The sequence below is a fragment of the Ischnura elegans genome, chromosome 8 (genome assembly GCF_921293095.1).
Source record: "Ischnura elegans chromosome 8, ioIscEleg1.1, whole genome shotgun sequence".
NCBI classification, from domain to species: Eukaryota; Metazoa; Arthropoda; class Insecta; order Odonata; family Coenagrionidae; genus Ischnura; species Ischnura elegans.
This window is the reverse complement of record NC_060253.1, coordinates 48,589,089-48,609,569: the sequence shown is the minus strand read 5'-3', so window position 1 is coordinate 48,609,569 and position 20,481 is coordinate 48,589,089. Positions and strand designations below refer to the sequence as shown.

Below are 20,481 nucleotides of genomic sequence, written 5' to 3'. Positions count from 1 at the left end.
GACGCGTCGGGTCAAATCGCTTCATTATTATGCACAATGTCTACATACTCAGCCACAAAAATGGCATGGAAAAAAAGAGAAAAGTAAATTATGAAATTAAATGGGATGCAAATTACTAAAATATTGACCTGAATATAAGTTTAATATGTATGTAAAAAAACCTCTCGGGTCCAATAGACCCTACGAGGCTACTTAAGGGTTCGACGGGTAAAACGTCACGAAATAATGATCATAGATGATTATGGGTTATGATACGTCCACTCAAGTGGAAGGAAGTAGGGATGAAAGAGAACCGATGAAGTGACTTTATTACCCAATCGTGGCAAATGTCGGGGGGCCCTGTGGAGTTGGGACCCTGGGATTCCCGGGAATAAGACTCCCAGGGAAGGCTCCAGGGAGCTCGGTAGAGTGGGGGAAGGGACAAACCCCCCCCCTCTCAGTCAGGCACGTAGCCACGGAGGGAGGTTTCGGGGGAGGGGCTTCAGCCCCCCCGAAATTTTTCCCTTTCGGAAAATCCAGTAACTCAGGAGAACCCATCCTTTGACTCTCCATTTTTCGATGTAGTTAAAACGTTGATAAGCCCCTCGGAGTTTAGGTCTTTATGAATGAAATGTAAAAGTTTTGACCAACGTTTCGGTATATTCTATACCTTCTTCAGGGCTTTTTTTGCAATAAAATTAAGTCTTGTACTTTGCAAAAAAAAGCCCTGAATAAGGTATAAAAATATACCGATACGTTAGGAAAAAAATTGCATTTCATCCCAAAATAGCAAAAACCTTGAGACGTGTATCAACGTTAAAAATTAAGGTCAAGAGAAAGAAAAAAAACTCAATATGGTTACGTCACAAAATTACTGCCAATAAACAACGATGGGTTTAAATTTCGGCATTATGCAAACGTTGATCTTTTATAGCCGTTTCAATGTAATATTCGAGGTGTGTTCAGAAAATAACTGGAAATTCAAAATTTCGCGGATTTTGAGAGACTGATTGTCAATGTTTTTTACAATGTTTGTGTACATGCTCTTGAAGTATGATAAAACATTCAGCTGCATTCATTGTTTATTCTTTGTCTGAGAAAGCTCCTATGGTAAAACGTGTTTTTATGAGCTCGTCGATTTTCGTTTGTTAAAGACATTTAAGAATTTGTATCAATTAGTAAAAATGGAATAAAGTGATTAAAGTGAGTGAAATGTCAACAAGGGCCAAGTGAGTCTGCTATGACTAAACACGAATTAACGAGGAAAAATAAGCGTTTCCAAGATGGTTGTGAAGACGTTGAAGATGACGAAGGCCTCAGTACATCAACAACCGAAGAACTCGTCGAAAAAGTGACATATACGGTGATGAACTGGTTGTTAAAAGGTTACGAAATGGCGACTTTTTTTAAGGCGATAACAATAATATAGACGAACAAGTTAATATTAAGAAAAAACTAAACTTCCCGTTATTTCCTGAACACACTTCGAATGATTTTGGGGCTGTTTTGTAGGCGACAGCATTAATGTAGGCGGATAAACATATATATCTTTTCAAAATAATAAACTTCCCCTCATTTCCTCAACAAACATCGTATGGCTTTCCAATGCTTGCTAATAGACAACAAAACATTTAAATATGGACAACCCGCACACCACACAAGCTCCCGCAATGCAAACTTCTGTCTACGTGCATGAACCCTGGTTAATCCAAAAGTTGAGGCAAGCTGGTGCCTACCCCTCTCCAAGCACAACCGACCCCTGCGACTCCGGAGTGTGCGTAAGGGAGGAAGGGATGAATGGAGAGAGAGAGAAATCGAGGGGGATGGGGTAGAGTAGGGGAGGGGGTCAACACTCCCCCAGATATCCGACCCCAAGGTAGGTCGTCAAGGGAACGGTGGAAAGGGGCGTTTCCCCTCCCCTACTTTACCCCACCTCCCCCCTACGAGGGCACCAATAACTACTACTCCTCTGCCTCTCAGTTCGTAGCCCTTATCTCACTCCCCCCACTCCACATAATCCCCCACCCCACACCACTGCACCAACACACAGAGGGGCACCTCTAGCATCCTCCGAACATTCGTCGCTTCACTCTCTCAAAGACCACCAAGCCGACTACAACACAAACTACACTCTCTATATCTCCCTCAGAGGAATTCAGTCCATCACACACCACATACATAGCACCGCGACAACTGTAAAACACACTCCGTAAGAAATAGACACTCCGGGAGAGTGCAAGATTTTCCGTTCCCAGTTCCTCCGAGTCGCGTTCCATCCCGGCCCGGCCGCCGCCGCCGCACCTTCCGCGTCCCGAGCGACCTCCCGGCTCGCCGCTCCGGAGCCGACTGACTCGTCTTCCGTCGCCCGAGAGGTGAGTACGATCGGGGGCCTTCCCCTTCACTCCCCTATCGCCCCCATTCTGGACCCTTTGGAAAGACCCTCCTTCCCCTCGGGCACTTGGCGATTTTGAGGGCCCCGAAAGGCCTCAAGGTGAGCCCAAGGGCACTGAACTGTCCCGAGGACCTCCAAGACCTTCAAGTGCACTCCAGCCCAGTAGCAGGTCTTCCATTATCACGTCCCTGATCGCCTGATTAGAAAGTTTATCAACTTTTTCGGATCGGTACCTTCATCCCCCCCGCTTCGAGACGTGCGCCATGTTATGGAGAGACGGCCGTGCGCCGCCAGATTGTCTATTGTCGCCGCTTCCTCACCCACCGATCCCCGATCATGAAGAGATTACGCACAGGCCTATTCAAAGTATCCTAAGGGGCAATTTTAAGCAGGGCGTAGCCTGCGATGGAGAAATGCGGCAAAGTACGCAAACTTTTTTTTAAACAGCCGTGGTTACGAATTAATTAAAGAGTTGCTCCATTTGGCCGAATCACGGCGCAGCAGGCGTCGCACAAAAGTTTTTTTTTTCGATAGTGCAATTTTAAAATCTACTTCAATCATTCATTTCGGTAAACGCTAAACAACTACTAATATATCGAGGCGATGATAGTGTATTTAAGCTGATTTTGAAAGCGGCCCAAGCTCCATGACTTAATAAGGAATAATTTCTGTCCATTTCTCCATCGCAGTGGATTGCATCGTTTCCAAGAGTTCGCGAAACTTTTTGCGTAAAGAATTCGTCGCTTGTTGAGCGTTTGTCCTCGTCACATCAATGATTGCGAGAGCTTTCATTATCAATCGCAGTTTCTAGGAGAAGCAATTAAATGAGCCACTGGCGTGCAACTTGCGACGAAGGGCGTGATTAATGAAGTGAAGCCCTTTTGCGGGCATTTAAAAGGTTTCCATTCTTTTAATGGGCGTGAACTCATCGATCGCATTCGGAATTCACGGCATTTTGAAAAGAAATAACGTAGACCAGACCCGAATTGCATAACTCGTAATAATTATACAAACACACTAATAATGTTAAGTTAACTTTCAAATTCCGTGTAACTAGGACTTTCAAGGTTCCTAATTAAGGCGGAAGTGCTAATTAATACTTTTTGGTCCATGCGCTTCCTTAAATTGCACAAATTAAAGTATGAAAGGTGCGCGAATTCAAATACTTGGAATTCATTACGTGCCTACCAAGAAACTACATATTCGACTTACTTTCGTTCATTTTAGATCCAGAAATGCCCTTTGTCGCCAAGTTATCGACGGTTTAATAGAAAAGAGTACTAAAACGCACTTCATTCATGCATAACCACAGCGAGGCGTGACTCACTCACAGGAAATGCAAGAAAATGTGAGAGACGATAATATAACTTTGAAAGGTTTGTCACCGTTTCATCATTTTCATGAATCCTTCAGCAAAACCACAAAGCCATTTCAGACGCAGTTTGAACGCAATTATGTAAGAGAGGGGATCGTCATTCCTTCTGATGTCATGAGTATGTTTGAAAAACTTCGGAGATCGAGAAAAAAAACACAGCAATTCCATATACGTATATATGCATAAATGAAGGAACCGCGTTTCGCTCGGGGCGCCGTGTATTGAAACATATGTGTGAATTTGCAGTGCTTTATTTTAATCTCCATGAAAGATAATACCCCACCATTAACGCAGGAAACTGTTGCATTTACTTCCTTGTAATTATCACTACGGTCGAGAAGCGGATAAGAAACGCGCGCCCTTGAGGCCAGAGCGGGAATTAGCATCGATAAGGAAATCGCGAAGAAAAGATACTGAAGATCTTCCTCAAGCTCAAATTTCATGTGAAGGAAGCAAGTAAAAAAATTCGGCCGGTTTTGGTGTTGTTTTTGAGCAGCGGTAATTTAACTTTTTTATTTAATTTTTTAATTTAACGTAAAAAAATTTCACTAACGGAAAATTACAATTTATACTGACAGGAGTTGATACGGTTACCTTTTATTTGATTTTCTATGCAATGTAAAAAAAGGAGCTATGGAAAAATTTTGAAGTATCTTCATCGCGTGCTTAAGTTTGCGTGTGAGCACATACTTAGTGATTTATAACACGGAGGCGCTATCAAAGTGATGACGGTTTTTACTTTAAGTGCTTTTAATAATCGAAATAACCATTTGTTTGCAGTTGTCTCGAGCATAACGGAGAAATTTTATCTGACAGCGAAAATTGCAATCGCTGAAAAATTATTTTACTACCTGTGATCGGTTTTGCGCAGATTTCTACTCTTATACATTATAATCTCTCTAGTTTTTCCTTTCTCATCTCAACGACCATTTCTCAGCGGAGAATATAGTGTCATGGTGTGCCCGGTTATTAATGTTTATTTACCAGTAGCATGAAAATTTTACGCGAAGGTACACCGATGGCTGAAATTTAGTTTATTCGGTGAAAAGCATATTTCCTGCGGCTAATGGCCCAACTAAATTTTTACTCTGTGTAGCCGGTGTTTCCGCACTACATCCCATAATTATTTACGGACTGAATAGCTCAACAATTGACTATCGCGAAGTGCACTATTCTTATTGTGTGTTTTCCAGTGAAATTCAGTTTTCTGGTGTGCTTTTTCCACTGCTTGTTAGACTCAATAGACATTTGTGTTTTACATTTTCTCTAGGGTTCAGGATTTCCTCGTTTCGGTTGCCGCGGGTCGTCTTTAAGGTCACCTTGCTCCCGCCAGGGTGGGTTGCAATCGATTTCCACTCTCGCTTTCGGATTCACAACTCTTCCCGCCGTCCTCATTTCCCAAAGCCCACAAAAGGGTCGCTCCACATACCTACGTGTGGCATTCTTTCCCTACGATTCGGGTGGCGTGGAACAGGGCCGGCGTCCAAAATCTACAGGCACGTCATCCGCCGGCGCTACATTGTGCGCTAGAGAGACGGACGGGTGCCTAGTCACGTAGGCGATTTGCGTGCCCGCGCCACGGCCAGCATCGATTGCGGCGACATCTGCATGCAGAAGTGCGAATTAGAATTAGCGGGGGTAGGGGACGGAACTCTGTTTGCATGACCACGCGGTCGATTTGATGAATAAATAAACGCACCGGCTTATATTCCAGTTGAAACTCTAGAGTTTCTGACACACAAAATCACGAGAGAGGAACATTCGTAATCTTGTTTGCATTATGTGGGACTTAGAATGAGTGCAAAAACTGATACAGGACGATTTGTATAGACTTATTCAAAATGCCGCGCCGTTTAAGCAGGCTAGTTTGGGAAAAGGGCTATTGGTGGTGTATATCATTATCAGAAAGATAATATATCCATTTTAATCCATTAGTATAAATAATTCCTCGTGGCACTATGTTTACTAAATGTTTTAACTGGCAAGCGTAAGTATTGGCGACAATTTGATTTTCCCATTTTTAACTGAAAGGTTTCAGGACAAAAAAATTACCTGATATAATGCATAATCAACCCTGTGGAATAAATTTTTCATATTTTACCCGAGTAGGCACTTACTAAGTGTAAATAAGAACAACACTATGTTATTTTGTCTTCTTTCAATTTTTTCCCCTGTAACTTCCTGTTCTTATGTCATTCATTACCTTCCGTAATAATGTAAACTGAGGCATAATAAGTGAGAGTAAAAGTGACAGAAAATATGTCAAGAAAATTACCACTCAAATACAGCTAAATTTTGGCAACTCCGTGACTGCAGTAAATATATAGATACGCGAGAGACAGTAAAAACGGAGGGTATAACCAGCGAAAGGTATGAGAACCATATTCTATTAATGTGAAGAACATAATGAATTATTGGCAAACTTTGCGCTGCAATTAATCAAAGAAGAGTGGGTACTTTAAGGCTGGTTTATAGAAAGATAGCAATAAATTATCCATAGTGAGTACTTAGCGTGTGATAACAATACCCTTACGTCAATTACAGCGTTCCTAGATAAAAAAAACAATTAGCGCAGAGCCTGGCTAAATTAACGGGAAATTAACGTGGTATTTAATCGGCTGTTAAACATCGAGAATATTAACGTGAAACTTTGGAACGCGCTCAGTGTAGTCGTCAATTTTTTCACGCACTTTTCATCCGTGTTTTGTTACCTCTAGCCGTGAATCAAGGGGACTGCATAGAGGAGGCACAATTCCATCCTATAGAAGGCCAATTTCCAGTGCCACTTCGATCGCCTTTTCTCGGTTTTCAAAAATGTCCGCGGCACGGAGAAAAGTGCAATGCGATCCACTTCTCTCCAATGTTTTGCATTGGAATGTTTGTAATTGCGAGGATCATCATTGAAAAGTTAGGAATTTCATTGATCTCATAATCATCAGTATAAATGTCAGTGAATACCCCTAGTTATACCTTATTTCCGCGTGAAACTCGGATCAATTTGTCCGTCCGTGACACGAGTGGCGACTTTTGTAAATCCATTTAAATGCGCGGTGATTGACAACACATCAATAATTTAGTATCCTCTTTTTGGTACTTGTTCCGTAAATAATCGAAGAAGATATCTAGGGGGATGATAATTAACAAGCATAATATGTGATTGAGAAGTGAACTCCGGAAAAGAAATCGTTGCTGTTATAAAACAACGCAACCCAATTTTTATAGCTTTTGCGCGGGAGTTTGATGTTAGTACTGGAGAAAAATGATAGTTGGCGTGCAGCGCGAGTTAATTTTTTACTATCTATTTTTTTCCCCTCCGTAAATATGTGAAAATTTCAAAAATGTCCGCAGCGCAGGGAAGAGTTGAGAGTCCATTTATTTCCAAAATATACTACATAAATAATATTTTCAATCGCGAAGAATAGCACTAAAATATATAAATTTGATAGAACGCCTCACCACGAATTTAAATTTTGGTTTATAGGTCTAACTAATGCTAATTTCTCCGAGGAAATTGGTTCGCTCTAATCGTGTGTAAGAGCAGGTTCGGCATGTTAATCTGTGTTTTCCAATGAAAATTATCATAATCGGAGTGCTGTTGAATCTTAAAATGAACCGTTCCATGAATCATTCATTGCTCTAGACACAAACAATGTCACGATGGAAATGAGCCGTTCTCATGGTGTTCAGATCTTTAAGTGAGCCGTCACTCGCACGCCGTAGGCGGTCACTCACTGAGCTGACAAAAAATGCCCTTATTTGGATAATTCGATGACGTCATCCGATTTTGAGCCCGAATTCGGAAATGAAGAATAAAAATCTCTCCAGGTACAAAATTTTCTTGGTAACTCCATAACCTTTTGACCTCGTCTGCTATGAATACTTCGGTGGAAGACTTAGTGCAATTATTCCGCCAATGCTGAAGTCTATTAAGAAAGCGATACATCACTAGTAAATCTGTACACGCACAAAATATACTCTCCTCAGGGTCTATGAAAACCATCGAGTCCATTTATTCCTCACTCACAAGCTGACCTCACGCGTCGTTCTTCGAAAGTGACCAGCATTGTCAAGGCCGCTATGGAAGACCCGCGTTGAGCAAAACAATGCCTAACATCCACTTTGCATAGTGTTACATATCGATAGAGAAAATCTTGATTATTTTTTATTTTTCGCCTTAAGTTAATTGGATTTACTCAATATGATTAGGAAAATCGCAACGCACGCAGAATACGAAATAGAATGAGTCCAATTGCGACGTAATGTTGTTATTATACAAACCCACAATGCATCTATCTTAATTTGAGATTAGATGAGAACGAATATAAAACTGGAGGTGAGACCAAAATATGATTCGCAATCTAAAAGGACGTTAAATCACATTCTGTGTCATCATTATCTCTTGGTTGAGCTTACGTTCCGATTTCCCTACCACAGCGCAACGTTTGGTATTAATGGGGTCAGAGTAGGAATCCCATCTCATTATTTTTCGTAAGTAGTTGTATTCCCTCAGCAATCAGTGGCGCAGCGAGGGGAGAGTTTTGGGGGATAAACCCCACCCCCCCAGAGCTCAGAGAAATTTTAAGTTAAATCTATTTTACTAAATTGGATTGATATTGCTTATAGAGTAGTGTCAGTATTAACAAAATATCTCTCAGAAGGCCGTAAAACTCAGCATTTTGAACCATTTATCTTAATTTTTTTCTGGCGGAGGGCCCCCTCACCTACCGCTTACCCTGGCGGGTATACCACACCCCCAGGCACCCCAGTACTAGTTGCGCCTGAAACCTCCCCTAGCCTTAATTCCTAGCAGCGCCCCTGTCAGAAATTACACAAATGAGCAAAAATTACCGAGGTATCCAAATAGGAGTGTAAAAACAAAAATAAATGTGTTTATTCTCTGAGAAATTAAAATGGATGAATTATTATTACAGCAAAGCATCCATTTTAAGATACGACTCTTGAAACCTGACCTTAGACGTTCGATATTCTCCACAGTCGCGAAATTCTAAGCGTATGTTCTCGTAAGATTCCGAATAACAGTAAGGGGCGCAATCAATCCACGATTACAAATTTGTTCAGCGGGCCTCCCGCCTTTTCATCCGTTTGAAGTTTTCGGTCATTCCTAAATCTATGTAGTACTACCTTGAGAGCCACCTTTATGATGTTTAGTAAGGGATGATTATTTTTTTCCACATTGGACTCAGTTACATGTAGGTGCTGCCACGATTGCGCGAGCCATTACGTAGCAGAATTTACTATCATGGATCCCATACACTTTCATCGTACTCCAAATGAGGTCTTACAAGGGAGGAGTCCGTTTCTCTGATGGTAACCACATTTTCCGAGTTTTTTTCTCAAAAGCCATTTTGCGATTTACTGGACCCGTTTTCTCTCTGATATCGCTACAAGTAATATCAGTAGTCAGTCAATCCAGTCTGAGATGCAGGCAATAAGGAGATCCGGGTTCGAATCTAGGGTAAACCACATTATTTTTCATGGCGGATTTCATCCCGGGCGTATATTACTTTGCACCCGTGCGCGTGACTGCGTACAAAGTTACTTGCTCTATGCAGCGTTATTCAGCATCACCAGTTATTCGAACTCTAAACTAATTGATTGATGCCACGCTTAATAAGTTTGCTTTAATGCATAAGTTAACTCATAATGTACCACTAATTCATAAAAGGCTAATTCTAATGATTAAACGAGACTCAGATAGCGGGGACATTCTAATTAAATAGTTAAAACGGGAGCTGCCAATACCGACCAAAACCCTTCATCAAAATACCTCGACCGAAAGAGGAGCGGAATATCTCTTCGGCTTGCTGTGTGAGTGTGTGAATACCTCGACGGAAGAAGACAGGTGATGCTGCATCGGTTAGCGTGTGGGCCAGCTTGACGCATTTGGATACGACTCGTGACCGTTTTTTGTTTATTTTTAACAACTTAATCTTTTTTTGGAACCCACACCCACGGCTCACGTGCTTCTGGACATAAAAATGTATTTATAAACCCACCTCCCACCCACTTCACGCTACATATACGATCTTCCGCTAGAATCTACTCCTTCCCCCAACCCCTCTCTGACGCAACAGACAACCGCGTGGTCCATTGATCGCCTATTGTTTCCACGACCACCCCTCCGGACGGAGTTCGCCGGCAATATCCCCGGGGCCACGTGTTTCCACCGACCGGCAAACGCAAGTAGTGGGTGGAGGGTGTGAGAGGAGAATCGTTCCCACAATGCACCCCTCCTAACACCCGCGCGATGATAACTCCCCCTTCCACCTCGTTTTGCGCATGCCCCGTGGAACGGAGCACCTGGCTTCCGTCACGTAGACATCCCGACTTCCCACGTCACCGGTGACGTCATTCAAGTTTTCGCAGCACTCCTCCCCTTGTTCCCCACCCTACCCTTCCAACTGGACTGCTCCGTCATAATTTTCGGTGATTTATCGCTCCACCACCCTTGATAAAAATATAGTCTCACTCCTCAGGTGGAAAGTGTTTGGGATCGCCATTAGCGCATTTTTCGAATATGAGTGTCAAGGGAGAAAGAAGCCCTGATGAGGGGAAGGTCTCCTTAAAATGTCAAGTTTCCCTCTTCACTCAAAACGGCCTTAAAGAGAGAGAGAGAGATGTATACAAGGATCAACCCGATATCTTGGGCGATATACATCGATACGGGCTTGTCGACTCATCAAACGTTTGCTCTTTTGGGTGTAAAAAGATAAAATCCACATTAATTTCAACCGAAAAATTTGTTACAGTCAAGGAGGAATCGGCGTGATAAAATACTTCATTAAAAATGTGAAAAATTGTGATTACGATTTACATTACGATACCACGCAGTTATAGAACGGAGTCAAGCCTGCGTTCGAGCATCGAATATGCGACGTAATTTCGCGTAGCATTATGGGGATGTGCAACAGAAATCTTCGTGTGATTGTTTTTTTTTCACTATCCATTTACCCAGGAAACGGAACAAATGTGGCCTTCTACGGCGGGGAATGTTCAACAATGAACGATGAAAAATCACAATTAAAACCCATGTCCGGGATAAGGGTAACGTATTCTGGCGGTCTCTCTCGGGAACTCGCGGCCTTCGATTTGGCCGGCGAGAACTCTACCCCGCAACCACCGAGGCAGATCATTGCTTTTTGCATAAGTATAATGAAAATTCATGCTTTCTTTTTTTTATTCGAAATTAACTCAAAAAATGTATTGCGAGACCTTTTCCCGGCGAATCTTCAAGCAGAAGAGTCGGGATCATTACCATGGCTACCGGCGTTTCAACGGAAGGGTTGTCATCATCATTAGGAAGGGTCAAGATCGGTTTATAGAAATAATAGAAATTAATAATTCGCAGGGAGCACTTTGCAAGAGATTATAGTACCACTATCTCAATGGAGGCGTTCATAGTAAAAAATATATGCGGAAGCTGTTGAAATAGGGTAGTTTCCTTCATCAAAGAAACCGAAAGGCATTGAATACGATTCGTTACCCACCATTCGTGTATTCATAATATACAAATTGTTTGGTTTTAGAAATCCCAGTTTAGAGCCTCGCACCAAGATGGCCTCACACGGTGGCAGCCAGAACCAGAATGACGTCACACGGCCTTTTCCCAGTACTCATACTTACAATTAGCCGTCGCATTTTCGCGCGCTTGAAAAATTTCATTTTTCATTTAATCTCGAAAAATAGATATCGTCGTTTAAAAATCTAAAAGCGTGAACTGCGTACTCTAGAAGCAATAATCTTTCGATTAAGGCAATAAAAAATAAAAGGAAACCACCCTATTATCGTGAGGTTTCGTTGATTTTGAATGTACATAAAATAAGAGCAAAATTTTAGGAACGCACAGTAGCATTGAGGTCGTAATCGTTTCAAATAGTTGATTCAAATCGTGAATTATGAAAGAAGATATTTTGGGATGTAAAGTACATGGTTGTACTACCACATGGAGGAGTAAACTCCGAAAAAGACGCCGAAGTAGCTGAGAAACAAATCAATGTAAATAAATTGTGCGCGACAGTTTGCTATTAGTTCTGTAGGAGAATGATAGATGTCATTCAGTCCATGCCACTATTTCTCCATAAGAGCACTAAAGCAGGGAAGATAATTTTTTATTGAGAGCTTATTTAAATTTATTGCCATTTTTTTCTAAAAAAGCTGCCTTTATCCTCTAGTATTGGGATCTTTCTCCTAGACGTGGGAAAAAAATTATTAGACGAATCCATCAACTACGTGATTAATCAATGAGATGAAAGCTAATCATAAAAAATGGGATTGTTTACTGCGACCAGAAATCGCAACATTAGCAATAAGTGCGCAATGACTTTCACCGAAAAAATATTGAGGAGCTTATGCTGCGCTCGGCGTAAGTTCCTCAATTTTTGGACGAGTTATGTTAAAAAATTTTAGAGCTCAAAATACGAAGGTCAGGCGAAATTTGATTAAGAATCGTTTTAAGAAAGCTGAGAATTTAATCATTAATAACCACAGTTTTAACCATTATATACCTAAATGAAATTGACCGAGAGGAATTGAAATTTTTAAAAGAATTTGGTTATTCACTCGGTCCCGAAATCCTAATTTATGAAAGGATATGGTAGACGCGCAGTGGTTCCAATAGCGAATCAAGCGGGGCAAAATTATTTATCCGAAAACACTTAGAGCTTTTATCGTGTAAACATTCAGAATTGCCTAATCATATGCATAAACACAAAACAACACTACCAAAGGTCTTTTCATGATGATTTTTACGAAAAAATTGATATGTAATTTACAAAATAATTTTCATGTTGCACAACACTTAGAAAATCATCAAAAATTATATAGTAATACGCTTATCTTAATTTAATGAACTAATTACGTTAAAAATATACTCCGAAACACAGGATTTAAACATAAAATCGTTTTTCATAGAAAGTGAACTGCGGAATATTAGTCACTTTCATCATTATTACCTACTCTCCCAATTCTCTTTATCTCAAGAAGAGAAATGAGACAGTATATTTCATATACACGGGTGTTTAATCTCATATAGACGGATGGGTAGGATAGGTTATGACGAAATAAAAGTACTCAGCCATTCTCAAAGTAAAACCGGAAGAGGGTATTCTCAAGCAATCACTTCCAATCGGAATCGGTCATCGTAATTCTCCTCCCAGGCATGAAAAAAATTAATTGATGAATCCAACTACGTGGTCGATCAATGATCAGAAAACTAATCGTTGTGGAAAACATGAGGTCGTTTACTCCTATCATGGATTCCAATTCATCGGAATATTCCGGTAGATGGTAGGGAAATATATGTCACGAGGAAAGCGAAATCATCCCCATCTAGCCATTCTCACCTCAGTGTACAATGATGATATTTGGAGGAGGCGACCGACAGCTGAGGTCATTTGCGCCATGAGGGTAGGGTATGGAAGGAAGGGTGGAGAGAAACCCGGCGCATTAGCCTGCTCTTAACGAAAGGCGCCAAGGGGACCACAGCTTAACGTCCCATCCGACGGACGGAGTGTTGCGCTAGAAATGTCATCCTCTTAATAACCAAGCATGGATCGGGCAGTCTCTGAAAATTCTCTGCCACTGCCGGGATTTGAACCCGAACCCGCCGGGTGGAAAGCCAACACTCTAGCCACCACACCAATCCGATCCCCGTGTACAATGAGAAAACACGAAAGTAGGCGACAACTATTCCTGAGTTGGTGACTTCATCAAAAATTTGGCTCATTGCCTCGTTTAGACAGGGGAGGAATCGCTCGCAAGAATCTAAGCACCAACGAACCACGCGAGGCTTGCACTAGGCAGCATAGCGTAGCTCGGCATGGTTTCGTGACGTCACAAACTTAACTGCGAAATGGTAAAGACCGTTGATTTTTCGTCACGAGTAGCTCGGCGACGGATCGAAAAAAGGAATAAAGACATAGAAAAATCTTCTCGGGATTGCGCGCGGGTTAGATTATTTAAGAGCGCCGACGTTTCGGGTACCGACTCGCTACCCATTCTCACGGCCGTGAGAATGGGTAGCGAGTCGGTACCCGAAACGTCGGCGCTCTTAAATAATCTAACCCGCGCGCAATCCCGAGAAGATTTTTCTATAGTTATTCGCCGGGAAAGTGTAAAATCATACAGAATAGAGACATGTCTCCTTATTTTGATAATTTCATCACTATCGAACTTTTAAACCATAAACAACAAAGAATCATGTGAGGTACGTGCATTAGTTCGTTTTATTATATACTATATCAAGTCATTTATTTATTTCATTTATATTTTTCATATTCATGTCGTACTTTTTTATCGTTTTTGCCTACATGAAAACACATTCTTGCTCTTAACGTGAGTTGTTGTTTTTCGATACATTCTCGTAATATGTGCAATGACTCGATAATGAAGAAGAGGTGAGGGGTGCTTGAGAGAACTGTTACTTCTAACTCGGATTCAATGAAAAGTTCAGAATTCCAAATACTCGAGTAGAAATTTTTTCCCGTCGATGTGGAATCTTTCTTGATCATTTGGCAAAAATTCAATTGTACGTTTAGGATTGAGCACCACTGATCAAACACTGTAGATTAGAAACTTCTCTTTTTTCCTGAAAAACTATTGCTATTTTCGCCAAGGGAATAATCATCATGGATTTGTTACAGAAGCCGCTTGACAGTGAAACGCGTCTAGCACGTTGGAAAAAAATGAAAATGGAGTAGGGGCTAAATATTGTAGTCCACTATTATATGGCAGCCAGTTTGTATACATTTCCAAATGAAATGCAATGAAAAGCATATGACCTAACTGCTTACCAAGAGCTAAGCAAAAATTGATGTATTTTTTTCTTGCCGATTTTAATTTACCTTACCCATTTGGTTGATTTCAAAAGTAAACGTTTTTAGTTTTTTTGTTAACGTGTAGAACACCATAAATAGCTTATTTAATTACTATTTCTCAGTGACAAAACTTTACTGCGAAACTAACTGCGTGATAGGACATAAATTTAAGAACTTATTTCACCAATGGATAGCAACAATGTAAGAACCAAGTTGAGCAAGTAAACAACTGTTTATCTGTGAGCGCTAGCATGACGATAAGGTTTACCCGCAACACTTGACAAATACGACCAATGAGATTTATTCGGGATTCATGTTATCTTGGTTTGGATATTCGCCAGTTATTGACCGTCCTTTTGGATACGTATGGGAAGCTCAATGATGGGTTATTCTTGGGAAGAGGAGCTTTGCCACAAATCGCCCAGCAGTTGAATAGATGCCTCCACACCTGATCTGGTCCATCATCTAAGGCGACGCTTCGACAGACTTTTTGTTTGCTTTGCAGCCTTTTGTGGAACACTTGGAGCGTGCCTCTTTGCGGTAGCAATGCATGGTGATTGAGAGGAGCAGAAAAGTCTCGTGTGAAATTATTCGAAATGTGTTATTACCAAAGAATGTTGAATGTAAAATGAATCAACCCGAGTAAGTAATGAGCAAGTGATGTTATATCTGGTTCTTTCTGGCGAGCAATAGCAAGATATTGACAGATAAAGCAATAGACAAGGGAGAAATAGTGAAGATTTCTGGGGTCTTGCAGCGGGTAAGGTCCTACGTATCTCCTTCAGTTAGCTCTTCGGAAACGTTCCTGTGCTACTTTGAATTTCCTTTTTATACAGGTACCCATTTGCACCGGGTAAAGTCCTCCATATCTCTTTCACACGTTTCGACAAGCAACTCGTCCATAGTCTTTAGGGATTCAGGAATTCAATCCGTCGTCCGACCAATACCACGTTACTTCAACATTCGATTGTTTCATATGTCATTGGATTCCTGAATCCCTGACAACGATGGGCGAGTCGAAATGTTTGAAGGAGATATGGAGGACCTTAATCAGTGAAACATCCGAGAAATCTTCACTGCTAACGAGGAAGTGCTAAGAAGAGAGGGAGAAAAGACTTTCCTCACGTCTTTTTAAGAGATTTTTCGAAATTTCTTAAAAAAATCTTACTTTTCTAAATTCTCTTAAAAAGACGTGAGGAAAACTTAAGGCGATTTCATGAATCATGATTAGAGATACATGAAAATAGCACTTTCATTTTAATTTTACGGCAATTTCAATTACAGATTATAGCATTTTTTATTATCTATTTTTTTTCTTTATTTTCATAATGTAGCACTGGTAGTTGGCGACAACGTGTGATGAAACAGTTATTTGAAAAAAAATACGGAATACTTTAAATAATTATGGGGTATAACAATAATACATTGAGGAATAAGACGTAAGCAAAAAATTATAAATGATATTAGTTGCAAGAATATCATTTACACTAGTTGAAAATCAACATTGAACAAGCTTCAAAACTTTCTTCCTTCAACCGGTTTCGTCTGTCAGTCACAACTAGATTGTACTGGCTGAAAAACCTCTCTGCATCCACGATGCTAACTGGTGTCCAGATTGTGTGGAGTGCAGCATTACCAAACTCAATTTTTTCTAGACAGATGGCAAGAAATATTTGCTTAACATCGCAGAATCTACCAGGGTTCTATCTCAACCTCTCTACTAGCTGCCGATAAAAATACATGTACCTATTTATGAAGCAGTAAGGCCCAACGTCCAGTGGCGCAGCGAGGGGTGGGCTCGGCATTTAATTTACGAATTTTGCCATCGAAAAGGCAAATTTTCGGTTTAAACATCATAAAAGCCCAGTCATCGCGCTATTGTCGCATTTATTCACGTCTATCTAATCAATATTGCATTTATCGCATGTTCGATTTTCACGAATCACTTATCATGATGGCCTGATGAAAAAAATTCTGAAGGACAAGGCGTATGGGTTGAAAGGCAGACGAGGGCAAAGAATGGATTACAAAAGACAGGGTATTCAAGGTATAAATAAGAAAGAAAATACTCAAATATGAAATGGTTAGCTGACAGGAGGGCGAAATGGAGAGTTTCGTCAAACCAATCTCCGGATTTTATTTTTATTTTTTTATTCTCAAACCACCGAATACAGCTCTTATCGGCCATTTTATATCGGTGTATTCAATAAGTTTAACAACTAAACGTACACAAACAACCATGCCCTGGACAGGGGAAATCTACCCAGGCGGGACTCGAACCCGCGACCTCTTGTTTGGCAGCCGAGGACGTTACCCCGCCGCCACCGAATTGATGACTTATTATGATAACAGAAGATTGGGTGAATCTATCTAACAGCTTTTTTCTTCACTTCGTATAAGTAGCTGACATCCATTTCAGAATATATTCAATATAGTATTTTACTGTATTTCTATTGCATAAGACTATTTTGAATGGATAAAGGAGAGACTAATCAGTCTTGTATTCAAGCGATGAAATTTCATTAGTGTTTGCTTCAAAGTGAAAAGAATGTAAAGTGTCTGATTGAAGAAAGATATGTCCGAGAAATTCCCACATTGGCACATCAAAAAAGATGTCCTGTGACGTACTAACTCGCTATTTGACTTTTGATATAAAAGACATAATTCTTCCCATAAATCATCATGTAATCTTCTCCCTTTTGGGTGACTTGACCATGGAAATTTGCAATCAATGGAAATCTTCAAAATACTGTTAGAAATTACGATTTAAATACAAGACTTGACTATCACCATTTGGGGTTTTAAAAATTTCAATGCATCAAGGTCCCTAATTAAATATATATTACAGAACGAACGCCTTGTTTCAACCACCATATCTGCAGCCTCGATTTTAAAGGAATGAAACGAATTTGACAAAAAAAATCTTCACGAATGCCACTGTCAAACCAGACGCTAACTTTTAATATCCACCGATACCTGATAAATTAAGCTCGTTCATAAATTAAAAAATATCATCTTCGATAGATTTTGAACAATAAAAAGAGTATAATGCATCTGTTTCCGATCTGTCGCTTACTTCTAGAAGTATTCGCGACGGAAAATCACCGGATCTAACAGTTTCACCGGTAAGTTGTTGACGTCGCGAACTCTTCCCGAGCCGCTTCTCAGCTATTCCTCAGCCTTGTACGTGAATCTCGCGCGGTTCATTGTTTTTTTACACTACTGAGAGCAATTTCTTCCTTAAGTGAGATGTTCTTTCAGAAAGAGTAATTAAACTACGAGGATTATGACGTTACCAACTCATGGAAAGTGGACGGGGATTTTGGCATTCCCATATTTTTAACTTAAGAGAATATGGCAAAATAGGAAAGATTTATTTCATCCAAAAAATGTTTAACTGTTCTTCCATTTGCCAAATACTTTTAATAAAATGAGAATTCAGATCTCAGTCAAGTACCCCATTGAATGAGTGAATGCTATCAATACCATGATACTTCAACATTCTATTGCTTCATCTGTCAATAAAATCACGGATTGAATTCGAGTGCCACTGCACTAGAATATCATCGATACGTCCCCTAGTGCTCCAAATAGAAGGTTAGTTTGAGGGCCGATTCCCTAGGGAAGTAAATGGGGGTTAATATACAGAGTGGCGTCCTTTCCCTGAGGTCTTTAGGATTAACGTTCGTAAAATCAGCTTTATTGAACCACAAAGGTTTGCGGGGTGGTCTTGTCGCCGAGCGGTAGTATAAAGAGGTCCCCTTTGATTTGTCTCCTAGTGTAGCATGGAATAATTTATCATGGCACAAGCATCAATTAACTCATTATTTTCAGATAATCATGAAAAAATCAACGTAGCCATCAATTAAATTTTAAAAAAATATCAAACTTATAATCAATTTATTTACAAAGATAAATTAAAAATAGTATTTTAACAAAAAAATGTTAAAAATGTGAAGAAAATCCGTAACAAACTTGTTTCATTACTATGTAAAATACATCTCCTTCTACAAGATAGAGAGAAAGCTAAGGTTAATTGCAAAGAAACTCTAAATTAACAATATTGTCCTTCTATTTTTCTCTAAAATGTTACTGCACTAGTACATCATAAATAAGATTCCGAGTAATTCAAATCGAAGGTTAATTTGAGACCTGATTCCTTGCATTCATACTATTGTCAATTTTACGACAAACTCTGACAAAGAAACTATCTTGTTAATAACTATTTCATTCTAATATCTTTCATTCTTATAGAAGTTTTAAAACCAAATTGACAGAAATATGAAGGGAAACTATCTCAATTATAATCCTGGTATTTCATCAATTGAAAAATCAAAAATAGGCTCAATCCTGATACCAAAAATTACATAGACCTTATTGATCGCAGCAATTGTTAACCAAAGGTGATTACTGTTACGCAAGTTAGAATGATTGAACAGTCACTCGGCTGTCGCGCTTCTCACCGTAAGCACTTCGTCTCACGACGGAAGTTGGTGAGCAGCTGTGAAGAAGGAAATGGGGACAAAAGGGACCTCATAACAGCGTGTCCGACTTCGATCGGTCGGCGCTCATCGAACGGCAATCCGAATGACATTTTTTCCTCTCGTCGTCCGACAAAAAGTCCCCCCTTTCAAGAACGCCCTTATCTCGAATCCAAAGTTAGGCCATAGAGTGCGTGTTATCGCCGAGTGCAAACACGAATGTATTCTTTCGCAAACGCATCGTCCACCTGATTATCGCTTTAGCGGTTGTTATCGGTCGAAGGTGGGTCCTCGCTCACCTGTATGATTCCCTGCTTACCGCTCCACCAATAGAATAGCCTTCAAGCAAAAGTCTATTTAGAAAGGAATAGACGCAGCGGAGCCTCTAAAATTTCGCGGTTGACAGTAAAGATTTCACGGGTTCTGCATCGGATCAGGTCCTCCATATCTCCTTTCAACGTTTCGATAAGCACCTCGCCCATCGTCTTCAGGGATACAGAAATTCAATGCCTTTTCGTCCATGCCTCGGGGTTTGCATACAAATATCCGTGGTTGAAAGGTTGGTAATTGTTATGGGCGTTGGGACGAAATGACATTGGATTCCTGAATCCCTGAAGAAGATGGGCGAGTTGCACGTCGAAACGTTGGAAGGAGATATGGTGGACCTGACCCAGTGCAGAACCCGCGAATTCTTTACTATTATTTTTCGCCGTGAAAGAACGAAACATTACATCATTTCGCAGTTAAATAAAAATTGAAGTTAATCAAGTATTTTCCTTACAAGGTTTTTCTCTAAAATTGACAATAGGATGAAGAGACATAAGAAATCATGTCTCAAACTAATATTTGATGTGGAGAACTCGGAATCTTATCGACGATATTCTAGTGCTGCGGCATTTTAAATTTAATTAGAAGGATTAGATGACATTAGATCAGTCATCGTAACTTATTCTCACTAAATTCCTTTTATATTTCATAAATAAACACCAACTTCTATTATTTTGAAATTAACTTGATGCTAACGCCTAAAAATTTAAATTAATGACGATGACGATACTTCGAAGAGTTTCCGTAAGCTAAATATGTTACGAGTAACTATTTGCTACTTTCCACACAGCATTTGAAGTACCATGAGGGGTAACTTGTTCGTAATAATGACACTTCATTGTTGAAATCGATAGGGAAAATTAAAAAGCTGCGTGATAAGCACTATGTAGTTTATTTTAACATGTTTAGCTTAAAACATGATGAGATAAAATCCACGTAAGTAAACGGTTCTATTAAGATGACAAATGCTGTCCATTAAATTTAAAAAAAAGTGAGTGAATAGACATCCACAGCTTCTGGTAAAGCAAGGTGGCCATAATAAAAAACTTAAATTAATAATCTGACTTTTCATGGATTCCCACACTATTCCTA

The 20,481-nt window shown here is 40.1% G+C and overlaps 1 protein-coding gene across 1 annotated transcript in view; it reads left to right on the top strand.

The window, feature by feature from the left end:
* Positions 1–2,054: 2,054 nt before the first annotated feature.
* Positions 2,055–20,481, top strand: part of LOC124163789 (normal mucosa of esophagus-specific gene 1 protein-like) — a 75,352-nt gene continuing 56,925 nt past the window's right edge. Inside the window, exon 1 of the mRNA XM_046540881.1 lies at positions 2,055–2,351. The gene's annotated coding sequence lies outside the window, so the exon portion shown is untranslated. The remainder of the gene's footprint in view (positions 2,352–20,481) is intronic.